This window comes from Drosophila miranda, assembly GCF_003369915.1.
Source record: "Drosophila miranda strain MSH22 chromosome Y unlocalized genomic scaffold, D.miranda_PacBio2.1 Contig_Y1_pilon, whole genome shotgun sequence".
Taxonomy (NCBI): domain Eukaryota; kingdom Metazoa; phylum Arthropoda; class Insecta; order Diptera; family Drosophilidae; genus Drosophila; species Drosophila miranda.
Window position 1 is genome coordinate 50,345,613 of NW_022881603.1, and position 19,584 is coordinate 50,365,196.

Sequence of the window (19,584 nt, forward strand, 5' to 3'; positions counted from 1 at the left end):
CCTACTCGAACAATCGCCAGCGCGCATTGGAAAGCTTCCAGGACGGCACAGGAGCAATGGGTCGTTGGGGTCAGTCGTCACCACAACATGATCCATGCTGGTGTCCCATTCCTTCACTTCCCAATCGTATGTGGCCCACATAGTCGCAGCTTGGTTGACGATTGTCACATCGATATCGCTTTGGCCTCTACGGTTATCGAATGTAAACAGCCGACTGGCTTCATTGAGCACGCCGGTTCGCATCACGGTTATCCACTCAGACAGCAGCTCACCCCGTGCATAGTTAGCTTGCCCCCGATTGTGTCCGGAGAGCTTGCTAAACCACGCTGGGGATACTGCGTTCGCGTCGAGCCCAAAGATGACAGGAGTGCGGCTGCCCAGCAGCAGCACCGCATCTAAGTACCTGAGGTACGGCGCCAAGTCGGTGTCGAATTGGCAGTACACGGAGCATAGGAAGATTGAGCCGAATCTTCCCGTAACTCTGACGCATACTCCAAAATCCGTGGTAAGGGTCTCCATTGGCATGCAGATGGCGTCCGGTTCGTCGACGATGATAGCAGCTTTTCCTCGGTGGTCCTGGAATACTCGTATTCCAGAAGGAAGGCCGGTAATCCTCCCTGCTCCATCGACGTACGGCTCCTGGACCAGTGCGAACTGACGGCCAGAGCTGCGCATGATGGCTCCGAGTTCCATCACAGCCGCTCGGCCACGGCCACAATTAGCTTGGATGAAGCTAAACATTAATGTCTAGCTTGCACCCTCGCCAGTACCGCTGCGAAGATCGGGCACGCCGCTGACAGCATGGAATGTGCTGCAGGGTACCCCTTGAAGCGGCAGTTGCGGCAGTCCACGGGGTTGGGACACCGTGCAACGTTGTGGCCGTTCTTTCCACACCGGTGGCACACGTTCTCCTTTAGGCGACATTGCGACACCTTGTGGTCGAAGCCTGCACATCTGTGGCAGGCGTATGTTCGGACCAAGGAGCGGCAGCGGCATCTAAGCCACTTTATGTACACGCATTCGTGCAACGCCTCCTGTGCCTTCGCGTCGACCTCTAGCGTCACGTTGATCGTGGCGCCGTCGGTGACCGACCAGGGTTTACTGCCCAGGTGAACCGACTTTTTAAATTCCGCGGCAGTCATGGTCTCCTCCAGGTTCTTCGCGAAGAGCTCCTCCATGAACTCTTCAGGTGTGATGGACGTGTCCACGTCATACACCACGACCTGAGGCTTGGTCTCCGGCCTCTTCTTGACCTCCAGTCCTGCTTCGGTGAATTTGCTGCTGGCCACTACCTTCCTCAGTTCGCTCACTGAAGGGGTGCGAATAATCGCTCCTCCGCTCTTCAGCTCGCAAACCTCGTGGACGCGGACTCCAATTGCCGGCATCACGGTCTTCTTTACTCGCTCCACAAGCTCCTTGCTGGTCTCCTCCGGGTTCTTGCTCTTTATTAGAGCAGACCACGTATCCCTAGGCTTGGGATCGGTGCAGCGACGGCGCTCGGTGCGGGCAGGCCTGGGAAGGCTATCGCATACGCAGCGGTTGTGACGGCGGTGGTGCCCGTGTGGGCAGCAGCAGCGGGTCTCGGTGGAGGCGGCATCCTTGCACTCTCCTCCAGGCGCACCTTTTCTCCAGCCAGGGCCATGACCAACTCGTCGTACCGGTTGGTAGCGACGAGGATTTCCATGGAAGCCTCTGGCGGCAGCAGCCCCTTCAGCACAGCCTCGTTCACCGCCATCCTGATCGCAGCCATTTCCGCGATGATGGCCGAGTAGCCTGCCGCGACAATGCCAGTTGCCGGGCATGTGGCAGCGGCAGCGGTGGTGGCAGCGGTGGCGGCAGCGGTGGCGGCAGAGGTGATGGCAGCGATGGTGCCAGCGGCGGCAGAGGTACTGGCAGCGGTGGTGGAAGCGGCAGCGGCAGAGGTGCCTGGGCCTCCTCAAAGGGGAGCGATGGTGGCGGCGATCTCCCGGCTGGGATCGGCTGCTCTCCGGTTAGCCCAATCCCAAGCCCGATCTTCTTGGCTCCCTTTTTGGCGGCTGAGGACTTTTGCCGACCCCGCCTGCGGGCGGGAACGCTCGACGACGAGCTCGCCTCATCGCCGACATCATCGAGTAGTGTCGCTGGCGTCGGCCTCCGTATCCACTTCCATACCCGGCGAGTTGTGGCTTCCTCTATTGGCGTGACTCAACACTAAACGGCACTTGTGGAGACGCGAACCAAAGGTCTCAGCGGATACACGAACCGCAAGTTCTAGCGGATACTAAAACCGAAAGTTTTAGCAGGGACACCAACCAAAAAGCTCCGACTTTGAGCCAAAGCTTCGAACCAAAGCTTCGAACTCGAACTTGCTGACGAACTATTCCGACTTGTTGTCGAACTATTCGCACTTATTGACGAACTAAAGTTCCGCACGTGGCTGTTTTTTGGCGTTTATTTTGCAAATATTAATTTGCAAATAGCTGCACTGTTTTTGCACCAAATTAACACGCGATTTCACTGGCGAACAGCGCGTGATCTCGCGGCAATTATGATATATTTTCCACTCGGAAAAATTACTTCTTACTTGACTCGAACGACGGTATATCGGAACGCTTGAAAAACACGTCTGCTTCAAGTGGCAGTCGAGTAGAAAGGGACAGTAGGAATCTCGTTAATCCATTCATGCGCGTCACTAATTAGATGACGAGGCATTTGGCTTTTTTTTTATCGCTGAGGAAGGAAAATCTTCATAGATACTAGTAGAGGCCAAACCCCACTAGCATGCACGATTCATGACTACAAAGTAGTCACGCCTACGTACTAAGAACCCATGTGTTCCCCAAGTCCGTGCCAGTTCTGAATTGATTGTTAATTGATAATCGTTATAATTAATAAGAACTAAATGGTTTAACCCAATTAGTATTCTTAAAAATTTTAGCAAGAAAGTTCCACAATTGGCTACGTAACTAAACTACCCGGGGAACAAGTAACTACCATAAATGATAGAAACTCTATTTACCCAGAACGAGCACATAAACCATGTTATTGTTTCCCAATCAAGCCCGACTATCTCAATCTTCAGAGCCAATCCTTATCCCGAAGTTACGGATCTAATTTGCCGACTTCCCTTACCTACATTATTCTATCGACTAGAGACTCTTCACCTTGGAGACCAGCTGCGGATATTGGTACGGCCTGTTGAGAAGTTTGCGTGTCCCCACAATAAATTTTCAAGGTCCGAGGAGAAAATATCGACACAACAGTATATGTCATGCTCTTCTAGCCCATCTACCATATCTCTCTGCGAAAGACTTCCATGGTAGTACGGCTATAAAACAGAAAAGAAAACTCTTCCGATATCTCTCGACGGCTTCTTTATGGTCGTTACTGTTTCCAGGATGAGCACGAGGCCCATATTTAATAACAAACGGATACTCAACAGGTTACGGAATTGGAACCGTATTCCCTTTCGTTCAAAATTATTCAAGTATTTAAAAATCATAAAAGATTTGACAATATTACTCACTGATTTTTTACTTGAAAATTTTCGGCTTTCGCCTTGAACTTAGGACCGACTAACTCGTGATCAACCACTGTTCAGACGAAACCCGTCTCCACTTCAGTCCTCCAAGGTCTCATTCGATTATTGGCTACTACCACCAAGATCTGTGCCAATGGCAGCTCCATGAAGGCTTACGCCAAACACTTCTACGCATACCATTGTACCTTCCTACTCTATAAAGTTTCAAAATTTATATCACAAGTAATATAAATCATCTACTTTAGCGGTAATGTATAGGTATACAACTTAAGCGCCATCCATTTTAAGGGCTAGTTGCTTCGGCAGGTGAGTTGTTACACACTCCTTAGCGGATTTCGACTTCCATGATCACCGTCCTGCTGTTTTAAGCAACCAACTCCTTTCATGGTTTCTGCATGAGTTGTTAATTTGGGCACCGTAACATTACGTTTGGTTCATCCCACAGCGCCAGTTCTGCTTACCAAACGTGGCCCACTGGGCACATTATATCATAACCTTAAACTTCATATCAAGAAAGTTAAGGTTCTTACCCATTTAAAGTTTGAGAATAGGTTAAGATCGTTTCGACCCTAAGGCCTCTAATCATTCGCTTTACCAGATAAGATTATTTTATATAGCATTAAAATGCACCAGCTATCCTGAGGGAAACTTCGGAAGGAACCAGCTACTAGATGGTTCGATTGGTCTTTCGCCCCTATACTCAATTCTGACAATCGATTTGCACGTCAGAACTGTTTCGGTCTTCCATCAGGGTTTCCCCTGACTTCAACCTGATCAAGTATAGTTCACCATCTTTCGGGTCACAGCATATATGCTCAAGGTACGTTCCAGTTAGAGGCATAAATAATAGAAATATTATTATACATAACTATATAGAACGCCCCGGGATTGTGTTAATTATCTATAAAAAGTTAAAAAACTAATCCCATTATTAGTCAAGTTAATTACGCTATTAGGTTTATCTCCCAATAACTTGCACATATGTTAGACTCCTTGGTCCGTATTTCAAGACGGGTCCCGAAGGTATCCTGAATCTTTCGCATTGTTAATAATACAAATGCATATGATAAACACAAAAATCGATGATAATTATGCCATTATATAATTTCGAAAAATTAACGCACTGTATTAATTTTAATTTATCAACACTTTATCAAATTAATGACATTTATTCTATGTTAAAATGCAAGCATAATAATTTGAATAAACTATAAGTCATATTTTATAATAAATTTGTTATATGCTAATAGATTACAATGTCCTTATATGGAAGAAATGCACACTATTATTATAATATTTTAAAAATATTACAACTTTAATGATGAATTTTCCATAACGGATATTCAGGTTCATCGGGCTTAACCTCTAAGCAGTTTCACGTACTGTTTAACTCTCTGTTCAGAGTTCTTTTCAACTTTCCCTCACGGTACTTGTTTACTATCGGTCTCATGGATATATTTAGTTTTAGATGGAGTTTACCACCCACTTAGTGCTGCACTATCAAGCAACACGACTCTTAGGAAACATCATCTAGTAATCATTAACGTTATACGGGCCTGGCACCCTCTATGGGTAAATGGCCTCATTTAAGAAGGACTTAAATCGTTAATTTCTCATACTAGAATATTGACGCTCCATACACTGCATCTCATATTTGCCATATAGACAAAGTGACTTAGTGCTGAACTGATTTCTTTTCGCTCGCCGATACTAAGAAAATCCTGGTTAGTTTATTTTCCTCCTCTAATTAATATGCTTAAATTCAGGGGGAAGTCCCATATGAGTTGAGGTTGTATATACGTATATTAAAATTTTTAATGATAATTACACTATATTATTATATATAGAGCGTTCACGAAGAATATTAAATATTTATATTTACAACAAAATTTCCTTTCGAAACATTAATAAGATGCAATTCTAGATGAAAAAACTTTAATTATTTTTTTATGCTAGACATTCCTCAGTATTATTTGATTCAAAAAGTACAAAACAAATTATTTTTTTCTTCGTTCTTCTCACACAAATATATATATGCGTTTTCATTTAATATCAATATTATGAATGTATTATATTCAATAATATACAATATGCTTAAAAATTTCGTAAAATTTTTAAACAACTTATTTAGCATAGTCTTACAACCCTCAACCATATGTAGTCCAAGCAGCACTATAAAATTAATTAAAGTACCAAACAGCATGGACTGCGATATGCGTTCAAAATGTCGATGTTCATGTGTCCTGCAGTTCACACGATGACGCACAGTTTGCTGCGTTCTTCATCGACCCATGAGCCGAGTGATCCACCGCTTAGAGTGATTAAAATTTGTTTATTCATTTATATGTCAGATATGTTTTTATTGAAAGAAATTAAAAATACACCATTTTACTGGCATATATCAATTCCTTCAATAAATTTTAATTTTATCCTAAAAGAATGTTGCGAAATTCGATATAAACATATATTACCATATAGTTAAATAATATAATATGTATTTTGGTTTGTTTGATAATTATCAATTTATATAAAAGTATTAACCTGTAATCAGGTACAACATTGTACTTTTTAGGCTGTTGCATTAACCAATGTATGCCCATAGCTCTGATGGACAATACATATTCGCAACGCGTGCATACTATGGTACATATGCACACAGATTTTATAAATCAATATTATTGTAATAATATCATCAATATGTATTTATATATTAATTGCTACACACATAGAACACAATGTCATATGTATAGCTACTACTAAATGAGTATATTGGCAATATAATTAATATAAACATATAATATATACAACTGAATATATTTATTTTACAATTATGATTTTATAAAAACATATTTTGTTTGGTAAATTGGCAATATATATAGTGACATATCTATAGTCCATGCTCCGCATACCCTTGTCTATGTCTATTACCCTGCACCCACAATACTATAAACAATACGACACCCTCAGCTTCGAACCCTCATAAACAATCTCACGCTCGAAATGGACCACGCGTAGCCGATTGCAGGTAATGTAAACAAACACCCTAAACTGGAAGTTGAACATAAAACAATAGACGCCGCACTAGAACCCAGCCGCACCAGAATCACGCCACTCTTCAGAGATCAATTACTAATCGATTCTCAAGAATCACACCATCCTAGCTGACCAATCAGAGGCCCTACTCTCACCCACCCCCAAGTAATGCAACACCGATCATACGCAGCGGAAGCCTTTCATCAAAAGCCGCCTTTCCCACATATCGATCGAGTCACGTACTCCATCTCCGAAGCCGAAGTCGAAGCCAACGCCTCCGAATCCAAATCCGAATCCCAAACCGAGCATCATAATATAAATAGTCTACATCTAAGAAGCCAGCTCAGTTCTGTTCAAGACAAACGTCAATCGCGACACCGTCGGAGAACTCAACCAAAGTTAATTCCGTTCAAGACATCAGACCTCAGTCATCGTCGAGGAAATAACTAACCAATGTACGCTAAGTTTAAGTGAAAGAATAAAACCTTTTTTAAAACTTAAACTGAAGTGTCGCATATTTAACTGGCGCAGTCGGAAGGATCTCAGTTAAAAGTGAATCGTTTTTTTAAAGACGATCAATTGGCGTAGTGACAGTTACAGTGCGTAATAACCTACAGTGATCAGAGAAAAAGTAACGCTAATACTAAAGAGATCCGCCAAAGAATCTACACACGATTGAAACTCAATTAATATTAGAAAAAAATAAATAAATAAAAATAAATCAACATGCCGCTAACAGAAATACACCTGAACCAAGCCTTGAAGTCAATCAGGCAAATTCCACCATACGACGGATGCCAAGAACGCCTAAGCTCGTTCATAAGCAGGATTGAGTACATCTCCGAATTGTACCCAACAGAAGACATCCGGCAACAAAGCATCATGTACGGAGCCACTGAGGGTCAACTGTGCGGACGAGTACAACTTTTATCACAAAGCCTTCAACCCAACACCTGGACCGATCTAAAAGCAGCCCTAATAAGCAAATTCAACAACCACACTCCATACGAAACGCTGCTACAACAATTACACGACACCAAATTCAATGGGAATATTCGAAAGTTCGTAGAGGAACTAGAAATTAAGTCAAATGTTATAGTAAGTAAACTAAATCTGGAGACTAGCCCAGAAAATAAGATAATCTTTAAAAACGCTCTGGCAAATGCCACCAGACATACCATAAAAGATGCTCTACCCAATAAACTGTTCATCATTTTAGCAAAGAAATACATTTCTACTATGGCTAATCTAGAAAAATCAGCTCAGGAGTTAGGAATCTACGAAAATTTCGTAACTGATAACAAGAATCACGAACACTCAAGAAACGGAAATAACAATCGTAGGAATGTTGTAACTTATTACCCTCGCTATAGTAGTAACGATTATAACAATCAAAACCCAAGTACTTCCAGAAATAATCATGGATCGAATCGAAATAATTCAGGAAATAATGCCGTAAATAATAAAGGATTATTTAACGAATTTAGAAATTCCTTAAACCAGGGCAGAGTACAGAATCCCACAAACTATCAAATCAATCAGACTCAGGCAGGTAGCAGTGCACCAAATCAGCCAGTCAAACGATCTAGGGAAAGCCAAAGCGGACAAATGAAAATGGATGTAAATTTTCAGCAGAGTGCCTCGGAAGAAATCGAGGAAGACCATATATAGAAATAATCGTAAATAATAAAAAATTAAGAGGTATCGCGCACTCGGGATCGTCAATAAATATAATAAAAGAAAACTATACAGATTCCAAAGTCGATAGCGACAACCTCACCGTCCATACCATCAATGGACCCGTCCGTCTGACTCAGAGCATTACACGTAATGCAACCAAAAACTGTCCGACAAAACAAAAATTTTATATTCATAATTTTTCTGAAAATTATGACATACTCTTAGGCAGAGAATATTTGATGGCCAGCGAAGCCGTCATCGATTACCGAAATGAAACGGTAACGTTAGGAGAAAGGTCATACCCAATCATCCAAAGTGGAGAAGCAATTGCCGACGGCAAAACCGCAAACAAAGGTGATAGCCATCTTCAAAGGAAGATATAACTACACCTAAGTGCCTTGACCCATCTCCTGAAGGAGAGCAATACTTCGCTTCCGCATTAGAGAATGAATTAAGGGAATGCAACCAGCTAAGGTTGGAACATTTAAATGACGAAGAAAAGGAGAAACTAAAGAAAGTTCTCTATGAATTTAAGGACGTGCAGTATAAAGAAGGTGACATTTTGACCTTCACTAGTACTATAAAGCACGAAATTAAAACGCATCACGAAGATCCTGTATATCGTCGACCATATAAATATGCTCAAATACACGATCAAGAAGTGACTCAACAAATCAAAGATATGATTAAACAGGGAATCATTTGTAAATCGAATTCTCCCTACTGTGCACCCATTGCTATGATACCAAAGAAAATAGATGCTTCAGGAAAGCAGAAATATCGTATGGTAGTAGATTATAGAAGTCTAAACGGGGTGACAATCAAGGATAAATTTCCTACACCCAGAATGGACGAAATACTAGATAAACTAGGTAGGTGCCAATATTTCACAACAATCGATTTAGCTAAGGGATTCCATCAAATTCCTATGGAACCTAGCTCAATCCCAAAAACAGCTTTCTCCACGTAGCATGGTCATTCGTATGCCCTTTGGGCTAACCACTGCCCCCGCTTCCTTCCAAAGATTAATGAACAATCTGCTAGAAGAGTTAATCTTCAAAGATTGCATCGTATACTTAGACGACATCATTATATTTTCCACTTCATTGGAAGAACACCTGTTGTCACTAAGGAGAGTATTTGGAAAGTTGAGAGACGCCAACTTAAAGCTACAAATGGATAAGTGTGAATTCCTGAAGAAAGAAACGGAATTCCTAGGCCATGTAGTAACAACTAACGGCATAGTTCCTAATCCAAAGAAAATATCTGCCATAATAAACTTCCCAATACCCAATACAACCACAAAAATAAAATCATTCATAGGTTTATGTGGATTCTATAGGAAATTCATTCCCAACTTCGCTAATATAGCAAAACCTATGACACTCAAATTAAAGAAACGAGCAGTCATAGACCCAACAGAGGAAAAATACGTCGAGGCCTTCGAAAAGTTGAAAGTACTTATCACCTCAGACCCCATCCTCGCATTCCCAGATTTCAACAAAATGTTCACGGTAACAACCGATGCAAGTAACATTGCATTAGGAGCAGTGTTGTCGCAAGACCACAAACCAATCTGCTATGCAAGTAGAACCTTAAACGAACACGAAATCAATTATTCAGCAATAGAAAAGGAATTACTAGCTATAGTTTGGGCAACTAAGTATTTCAGATCATACCTGTTTGGTAGAACGTTTGAGATATTAAGTGATCACAAACCCTTGATTTGGTTGAATAACCTCAAGGAACCAAATATGAAGCTACTACGATGGAAGATCAAATTAAAAGAATTTGACTTCAAAATAAAATATTTACCCGGAAAGGAGAACCATGTAGCCGATGCGCTATCAAGAGTAAAGATTAACGAAAACCTACTCGGGGAAACCATTAATAGTGATTGTGCAACGGTCCATAGCGCGCAAGAAGATAATACAAATTATATTCCACTTACAGAGAGTCCATTCAATTACTATAATAGGCAAATAGAACTGATTAAAGGTAATGAGGATAAGGTAGAAACATCCCACTATTTCCACAAGATACTGATAAAAATCACATATACCGAAATGACAGAATCATTAGCAAAAGATATAATAAAGGAATATGTGTGTACCAAAAAGAGTGCACTATATTTCCATAACGAAGTAGACTTCCAAAGGGCATTCCTGGAGATAATCAGTCCAAATCACTTCACTAAGCTGATTAAATCCAGTACCAAACTCATAAATATTCCGAACTACTCCGAATTCAAAGAACAAATATTGAAGAATCATAAAGAGCTACTTCACCCAGGTATCAATAAGACCACTAATTGGTTTAAAGGAATATTCTACTACCCCGAGTATCAAAAGTTAATCCAAAATATTATCAATGAATGTCCTACGTGCAACGTTGCTAAAACAGAGCATCGTAACACAAATCTAACCTTCGAAATCACCCCTGAAATACAAAATATCAGAGAAAAGTATGTCATGGATTTCTATTTGGTAGGCAATCCACAATTCCTATCATGCTTTGATGTATATTCTAAATTCGCTACCCTTGTAGAAGTTAAGAGTCGTGACTGGTTCATAGACCCAACAGAGGAAAAATACGTCGAGGCCTTCGAAAAGTTGAAAGTACTTATCACCTCAGACCCCATCCTCGCATTCCCAGATTTCAACAAAATGTTCACGGTAACAAATAGGTAACACGGTAACACACCAAGAGAGCCATCATAAAAGTCTTTAGCGAAATGGGCAAGCCACAGGGAATTAAAGCCGACAAAGATTCAGCCTTTATGTGCGCAGCATTGCAAGCATGGTTGCAATGTAGAACGACTACATAAAACGATCAATGAAAAATTAAGAATCATTTCAAGTGAGGATAACATAGAAAACAAGCTCACAAAATTCGAGTTAATTCTATACACTTATAACCATAAAACGGTTCATAATACTACATACTACATACATAATACTAGATCCCCAGCTGATATCTTCCTGTACGCCGGACTACCAGATTATAACACCCAACTGAATAAAGTTAGGAAGATCAATCATTTGAATAACGATAGAATCGACTTTGAAGTAGACACACGCTACAAGAATGCACCACTAGTTAAAACAAAAACAACCAACCCGTTCAAAAGAACAGGGGAAATTAGGCAGGTAGACGAAAAGCACTATTGGATAACTAGCTATGACAATTAGAAAACGAATGACAGTACCAAGTTATATTTTTCTTTAAAGATTATTAATGTATTTCTTGATTACTTTTTCACTGCAACACCGGTACCACGTACATTCGATTCGAGATCAGAAAGGAAAGAGGAAGTGGACACTTCAAGTGTGACCAGACTAACTTTACATAATAATACTTAATATATCGATAGTATTATTTAATAGTATTTAATGTTATTTGAATGTGGGAATAGGCGTATTCCAACACGCCCCCCTCAAAAATAACATTAATCATCAAAATCATAAAAATAAAAAAAAATGTTTTCATCATTAAATCAAAAAGGTAACATTCAATTGTTATTTTAATGTGGTTGGTGTGCATTCTGGAAGTGTTATGTGATCTAGCATTTGCTCTAAGGATACGGGGAAAACCCAGAAAAACCCGATCAGATCACTTTAAAATTAGATTAACATAAAATTAAATTACTTTAACAATTCATTGGTTCTTTTGGTTCAAATAAAAAAAAAAAATTAAAAAAAAAATTAAATATGAATTAATGTAATAAATTTGTTAATAAAGCATCATGTTCATGTTTTCCTTAAATTGGAATCATTCTTCTTGTAGTAGTCCTAAATTGTTCCGCAGTTCCGCAAATCTTCCAGCAGGTAGTGGCTTCGTGAAGATGTCAGCAAGTTGGTTGTCTGTATTAATATACTCAAGAGAAATCTCATTAGTTTCTATCTGTTCTCTTGAAAAATGATATTTTATATCAATATGCTTTGCTCTTTTATGACATGAGGGATTATTTGCAATGCTAATACAGCCTTGGTTGTCTTCATAAATTTTAATGGGTCTGTCGAGTTTAAGATTAATACTATTTAGAAGAGACTTTAGCCATAAAGCTTCTCTTACAGCTTCAAATAGGGCCATATATTCAGCTTCAGTTGATGAAGCTGCCACTGAATTCTATCTTTTTGTATTCCAACAAATTAAATTGGAATCGAACATTTTAAACAAATAACCCGTTGTACTTTTTCTATCAATCTCATTACTACCCCAATCGGAGTCTACATAGCCAACTAATGTATTTTCAAATGATGTATTCTTTTTAAATATAAGCTTCATATAGTTCCCTTTAAATATCTAATAACCCTTTTTAAACATTGCCATAACTCAGCATTGTTCTTGCTACTATATCTACTCAAGATATTTACAGCGGCAGCTAAATCTGGTCGTGTACACAGCATTATGTACATTAAACAGCCAATAAGGTTACGACATGGAGCATTGCAGTCTTCATCTGAGTATATACGAATTGAATCTAGCTTATTAAATAACTGTACAAACTGATCGGAAAGAACACATTCATGAAACGCACAGTTTTAGTGATTTAAAATCAACAACGAACAAAAATACATACATACATATTTTCCGATTGAACGTGAACGGTAAATATTCAAGTATTGTTAATGTATGAAAGTTTGTGCAATCACCCATGCCGTTCTTCGATATGCATAGAAATTCAATTTTTGAAATTCTCAACTGTAGTGTTACTGTTAAGAACTATGGAACAATGTTTTATGTATAAGTTAACGTACCCAATTCTATTGAGCTCTTATACGAGTTGTAAACAATCTTTGGCTTTCCAAAACGAAAACAATTTCAATCTTGGGCCTCCGCCTAATTGATTTCTAAGATGTACAATCTCAATGGCTCCCGCCGCAATCCCAATCTTTGACACTCGCCTAAATGGAAAAACAATGTTTGCCCACACCCGGCTTCTCATAAACAATCTCACACCCGGCTTTCTGCAGATCCTGCACTTTGGGCATTTTACAGTTCTCTCTTTGGATGACGAAATCCAATACTCGGGATGGCGAAATCAATTGAGATGTTTATAGAAAAACTATTCCCGAAAGGGATCGACGATGCAAAGATCGAAAAGTTCAAGTCAGTCTTGATCCAGAAGCGACACCGAAAAGTCGAGCTAAAAACTAAGATCGCGCAAACCCTTTGTCCGGAATCCTTTGTGACCCTCAACTTCAATCTATATCTGTAAACTTAGAAGTTAATTAAAAACTTTTTAAAAACGCAATCCGCTACCGCAGTTATTTAATTTGCTTACTATGGTACATATGCACACAGATTTTATAAATCAATAATATTGTAATAATATCATCAATATGTATTTATATATTAATTGCTACACAAATAGAACACAATGTCATATGTATAGCTACTACTAAATGATTATATTGGCAATATAATTAATATAAACATATAATATATACAACTGAATATATTTTACTTTACAGTTATGATTTTATAAAAACATATTTTGTTTGGTAAATTGGCAATATATATATATTTTTGTTAACGGTAGAAACATACAATAATGATCCTTCCGCAGGTTCACCTACGGAAACCTTGTTACGACTTTTAATTCCTCTAAATAATCAAGTCCGGTCACCTTTTGCGAAACAACCGTAACACGCAAGGCGTCACAGTGATCACGTCCGGAGACCTCACTAAATAATTCAATCCGTAGTAGCGACGGGCGGTGTGTACAAAGGGCAGGGACGTAATCAATGCGAGTTAATGACTCACACTTACTGGGAATTCCAAGTTCATGTGAACAGTTTCAGTTCACAATCCCAAGCATGAAAGTGGTTCAGTGGTTTATCCGGACCTCTCGGTCTAGGAAATACACGTTGATACTTTCATGGTAGCGCGCGTGCAGCCCAGGACATCTAAGGGCATCACAGACCTGTTATTGCTCAATCTCATTATTGCCACTTATATAAACACATTCAAACACAATAAACATTTTACTGCCACCATGAATGAAGGCTATATAAGCTTCAACACCATAATCCTGAAGATATCTATTTAATTTATTTGAGTCTCTTTCGTTATCGGAATTAACCAGACAAATCACTCCACGAACTAAGAACGGCCATGCACCACCACCCATAGATTCGAGAAAGAGCTATCAATCTGTCTTACACACTTATGTTCGGACCTGATAAGTATCCGGTATCTGTTCGCCTTCGAACCTCGAACTTTCGTTCTTGATTAATGAAAACATCTTTGGCAAATGCTTTCGCTTAAGTTAGTCTTACGACGGTCCAAGAACTTCACCTCTCGCGTCGTAATACTAATGCCCCCAAACTGCTTCTATTAATCATTACCTCTTGATCTGAAAACCAGTGAAAGCGGAACAGAGGTCTTATTTCATTATCCCATGCACAGAATATTCAGGCATTTGAAGCCTGCTTTAAGCACTCCAATTTGTTCAAAGTAATTTTACCGGCCCACAATAACACTCGATGAAGAGCACTAATGCAGGTTTTTAAATAGGAGGAATATATAAAAAAATACAAGTACTTAATTATATATAAGAACTCCACCGGTAATACGCTTACATACATAAAGGTATAGTACTAACTACAATTGTAAGTTGTACTACCCGTATGAGGAACAAGTTCAACAACGAACGTTTTAACAGCAACAACTTTAATATACGCTATTGGAGCTGGAATTACCGCGGCTGCTGGCACCAGACTTTCCCTCCAATTGGTCCTTGTTAAAGGATTTAAAGTGTACTCATTCCAATTACAGGGCCTCGGATATGAGTCCTGTATTGTCATTTTTCGTCACTACCTCCCCGAGCTGGGAGTGGGTAATTTACGCGCCTGCTGCCTTCCTTAGATGTGGTAGCCATTTCTCAGGCTCCCTCTCCGGAATCGAACCCTGATTTCCCGTTACCCGTTGCAACCATGGTAGTCCTAGATACTACCATCAAAAGTTGATAGGGCAGACATTTGAAAGATCTGTCGTCGGTACAAGACCATACGATCTGCATGTTATCTAGAGTTCAACCAATGTAACGATCTTGCGATCGCTTGGTTTTAGCCTAATAAAAGCACATGTCCCATAAGGTCCGTGTTTCAATTGCATGTATTAGCTCTAGAATTACCACAGTTATCCAAGTAACTGTTAACGATCTAAGGAACCATAACTGATATAATGAGCCTTTTGCGGTTTCACTTTTAATTCGTGTGTACTTAGACATGCATGGCTTAATCTTTGAGACAAGCATATAACTACTGGCAGGATCAACCAGAATAATGTTTTCGTTTCGTGCGCATACGCTCACATATGTAAATATTTGACAACTCAATAATACTTTTGAATAAAAAAAAAATTAATAAATATTTTTTATCAACAGTTTATGAGAATTTGTTAAACGATTGTGGCCATTTTTATATAGCATTCACATTCGCCATTTTTCTCTATATAAAAATATATTTTATTATATAAATATAAAAATTTTTTTTCGTTCAAAAATATCTTTTTATTTGCACTTAATATATTATCACACGTATATAGGCTTAAACCAATATAAATTGTGTTTAAACTATGTATTTTGACAACAAATTTAAAATTTATCCAATTTCGTTTGCGTTTTTTGTGATATATGTATGGAATGGAATTTATATATTTTGGCAATATTTGAATTTGCATATAAATCGCTTTGATTATATGCTGGTACATTGGTGAAATGGTACTCATACAATATTTAATCATATAAGACCATTTTCAAAAATTCACGATAATAATTCGAAACAGAAATGATATATACTAAATAGTATATATCTTGGTTAGTTTCACTATATTATCTTAATTACGATCAATTTGAAAACAAATATCTTCTTTTTAACACTACTTTGAGTATAATGACAACATATAATAATATCATATACAATACTGTACCAAATATTGTTTACAATACCGATGGACATCAACTGTCCATCATGTATAGGTTTTCTGCCACGCTTTCCGCAAATCGGGTATTTTTGCTTCAGAGTGCCTCTTAACAATAGTTTCTTTTCGTATTTTAATACAAAATACTATACTATCACTTCAAAATTATTCATATATATTAAGAAATATATATATATACTCATTTAAAATATACAGACATTGCCGGCTTAGTATGTTCCCCATATCATATGAAATTAAATTAATAATTTTTCATTATAAATTTTTCATATGAAATATACCATGCACGAGACTACCACTCCCTATATAGGTTTTCTGCCAAGCTTTCCGCAAATCAGGTTTTTTTACTTGAGAGTGCCTCTTAACAATAGTTTCTTTTCGTAATTTAATACAAAATACTATACTATCACTTCAATATTATTCATATATATTAAGAAATATATATATACTCATTTAAAATATACAGACAAAACATAATATTGATATTTTATAGCACACCTCAAAGTTATTTGTTATTTTTATTCATTATAACACAATATCAAAAATGTACATATATATTATTGTAAATATGTATATAAAATATATCTTTATATTTCTCTATTCAAAATCAAATCATGCTTATGTTATAATTTTTAGGATATGGGGAAACATTCCCCATATCCATAATATTGTCATTTTATATACCAAACTATTCAATTCTTGCTTTTATATCACATATCATTAAATTTTAATATTAGAAATACTTCCAAGTTCCACATACGATCACTCCAAATGTACATATAGTTGTACATATGTATATAAAATATATTTTTATATTTTCTGTATTCATAATCAAATCATGCTCATGTAATAGTTTTTAGGATATGGTGAAACATTCCCCATAACAAACTTATAATGTTATATCAAATTCAAGCCAACGTAATTTATATAGGATAAAAAATTTATCCATATTTATATAAAATATATTCTTTTTAATATATATATTGTAACGGACCTGCTTCTTGGTTCGCTTGAGTTTGCTGGGCTCGCTCAGCGGTCGGCCGATTCGTCGCAACGTATTTTTATTGTTGCCCCCAACGACAAATGATAAGACCTTCCATTTCTTTAATCGAATCTCTCTTTATTCGTACTTATATTAGGACTTAGGGCTAGATGCTACAATTCAGCTTATCTATGGAGGCGTGGTGGAGGCGTGGGCTCTTGTCGGGTGTGGCAGCGTTGAGGCTATTGATTGGGGCAGTTTGACCTCCGCTATTGCTTTGGCCCGCCACGCAAATCCGCACTCTACGTCTCGCACTCCCCTCTTAGCTTCCGCCGGCAACTGTGGATCACCTCTTAACTTAGACTCACTCTGGGGGCAGGCAGGGCCTGTCTTCCTGTTGCTATTCACTTCACTGCACTTCTTCGAACCGTACCGGGTATTACTTTTACGTTTCGTCGGGGTTTCAACGTGCGCGCGCGATCACTTCTCCACGGAAAAAGAGACCCGCTTCGTTGCCGCAGCCTCCTTTTATAGCCCCTTGACGGCCCCGGCTCGGCGTTGGTAGTTTTCCATCGCCGTCTCCTGGTTTCCACGGCCTTCGTAACGGGGCCTGGCCGGTGGCGTGATCCCATGCCCATGTTTGGTCATGCGTCGGATCGCTGCCGGCCCGATCCCGCCGTCTCCTCTGCCTCTCGCGTTTCTCTTGCTCCGAGAGCGGGACACTTCTCCTCTCGGGGCCCTTGGCCTCTTCGCCGCCTTATCCAGCCAGCCATCAGCCTTTATCCGGCCGTCCCACCGCCTTTATCCGGCTATGCTTTGGTCGAATTCGGCCTGTGGGAACCACGGTTCCTCACACCCCCCTCTTTCTTCCCGCAGCGGAATACTCCCGTTTTCCGCGACCTTGCGACGGAGTGTGCTTTCCTCATTCAAACGGCCCCATTTTACGCGCGCTCCTTACTGCATCTGGGATCGCGGGCGCCCTGGCGCCCTCTGGCGCCTTTGCTCGGGCGGCGCTGCCAGCCCTTGCAATTTTCTGGCTGGGGCCGAATCCCCGCCAGATATCTCTCCCCAGTAAGTATTCCACTTTTCTCTTTTTCGTCTCTCTTTATTCATTTTCTTCCAGCGTGTTTCGCCCTTGATTTTTTTCTTTTTTTTTCCTTTTGCTCTTTTTTTTCCTTTCCCCTTTTTTTCCCTTACTTTTGCTCGCGGAACACCTCCGTGCGTGTGGCCGACATCGCAATGCGGTACCGGGTACCCCGCTCGCTCACCAGGTTCTTCACCCTCCTACCCACGAGGCGAATCTGGGTCTGCGCGCGGACCACCGCCGCCGACCACTCCTCCCGCGGGATCGCCGTCCAGTGGACCGTGGCTGCTGGTGCCGAGCTCTGCCGTTGCAGGGCCGGTCGCTTCGGTCCTGCACAGGGCTCCGGGCAGGAGGCCTGCCGCTTCAGAGCCGGGCGCTCGGCCGCCGTCGACCTCTCCGGTGCGGGCCACAACCACGGTCCGCGCTCCCACGCCTCGAGTTCCACCTCCGTCGGTGCTGTCGCCGCCGTCGCCGTTTCCGCGGCCCGCGTCTCTGCTTCTGCCGCTGCCTCGGCCGTCGCCGTCTGGGCCGCCGTCGCCGTTTCCACGGTCTGCGTCCCTGCTGCCGCCGTCGCCGCCTCTGCCGCTGCCTCGGCCGTCGCTGTCTGGACCGCCGTCGCCGTTTCCGCGGTCTGCGTCCCTGCTGCCGTCGTCGCCTCCACTGCCGTTCGCATCGCCGCCTCCACCGTCGCCGTGGCTGCCGCTGCTTCGGCCGTCGCCGTCGGGACCGCCGTCGCCATTTCGGCGGCCTGCGTCTCTGCTGTCACCTACGCCGCTTCTGCAGTCCGCATCGCTGCCTCCGCCGTCGCCATTGCTGCCACTGAGGTCGTGGGGGCGGGTCCGGGGTCCCTCCTCCGCGGGTCCCTGTTGTTGCTGCCGCGTGGACTCTCCTCCCACACCCGGGCGCCGGCCTCTGGCTGGGCTTCGGTCGGGGCGGGCCCCGAGGCCCACGTGATGTGCAGGGTCTGGTGGTGCCACACCATCCCCTGGGGACGGCGGTCCGCACCTCCTGCGATACATACGGTCCCATTACGGCCGCCTCCAGTCCCCTCCACTGTGGTTGCTGCTGCCACTGCTCCTGCCCCTGCTGCTGGTGATGCGGCTGCTGGTGCTGCTGCTGCTGGTGCTGCTGGTGCTGCTCCTCCTCGGCCTGCGGCTGCCGCCTCTCGGGGCCCTCGTCATCCTCGGCCGGTGGCGTAGGTTGCCACAGCTCGCCTTCCTCCTCCTCGGCCTGCTGCAGCCGCCGCTGCCACTCGGCCTCTGGGTTCGTAGCCTGCGTGCCCGTGGCCTGGGGCGGCGTTCCCTCGGTCTCCGCCTCGTCGGTCCGGGGCTGCATCGG

The 19,584-nt window shown here is 41.5% G+C and overlaps 1 non-coding gene across 1 annotated transcript; it reads right to left on the reverse strand.

Moving 5' to 3' along the window:
• Positions 1–5,661: 5,661 nt before the first annotated feature.
• Positions 5,662–5,840, reverse strand: LOC117192129. Its single transcript, XR_004474225.1, has one exon. It is a non-coding gene; the product is annotated as a 5.8S ribosomal RNA (ribosomal RNA).
• Positions 5,841–19,584: the final 13,744 nt, after the last annotated feature.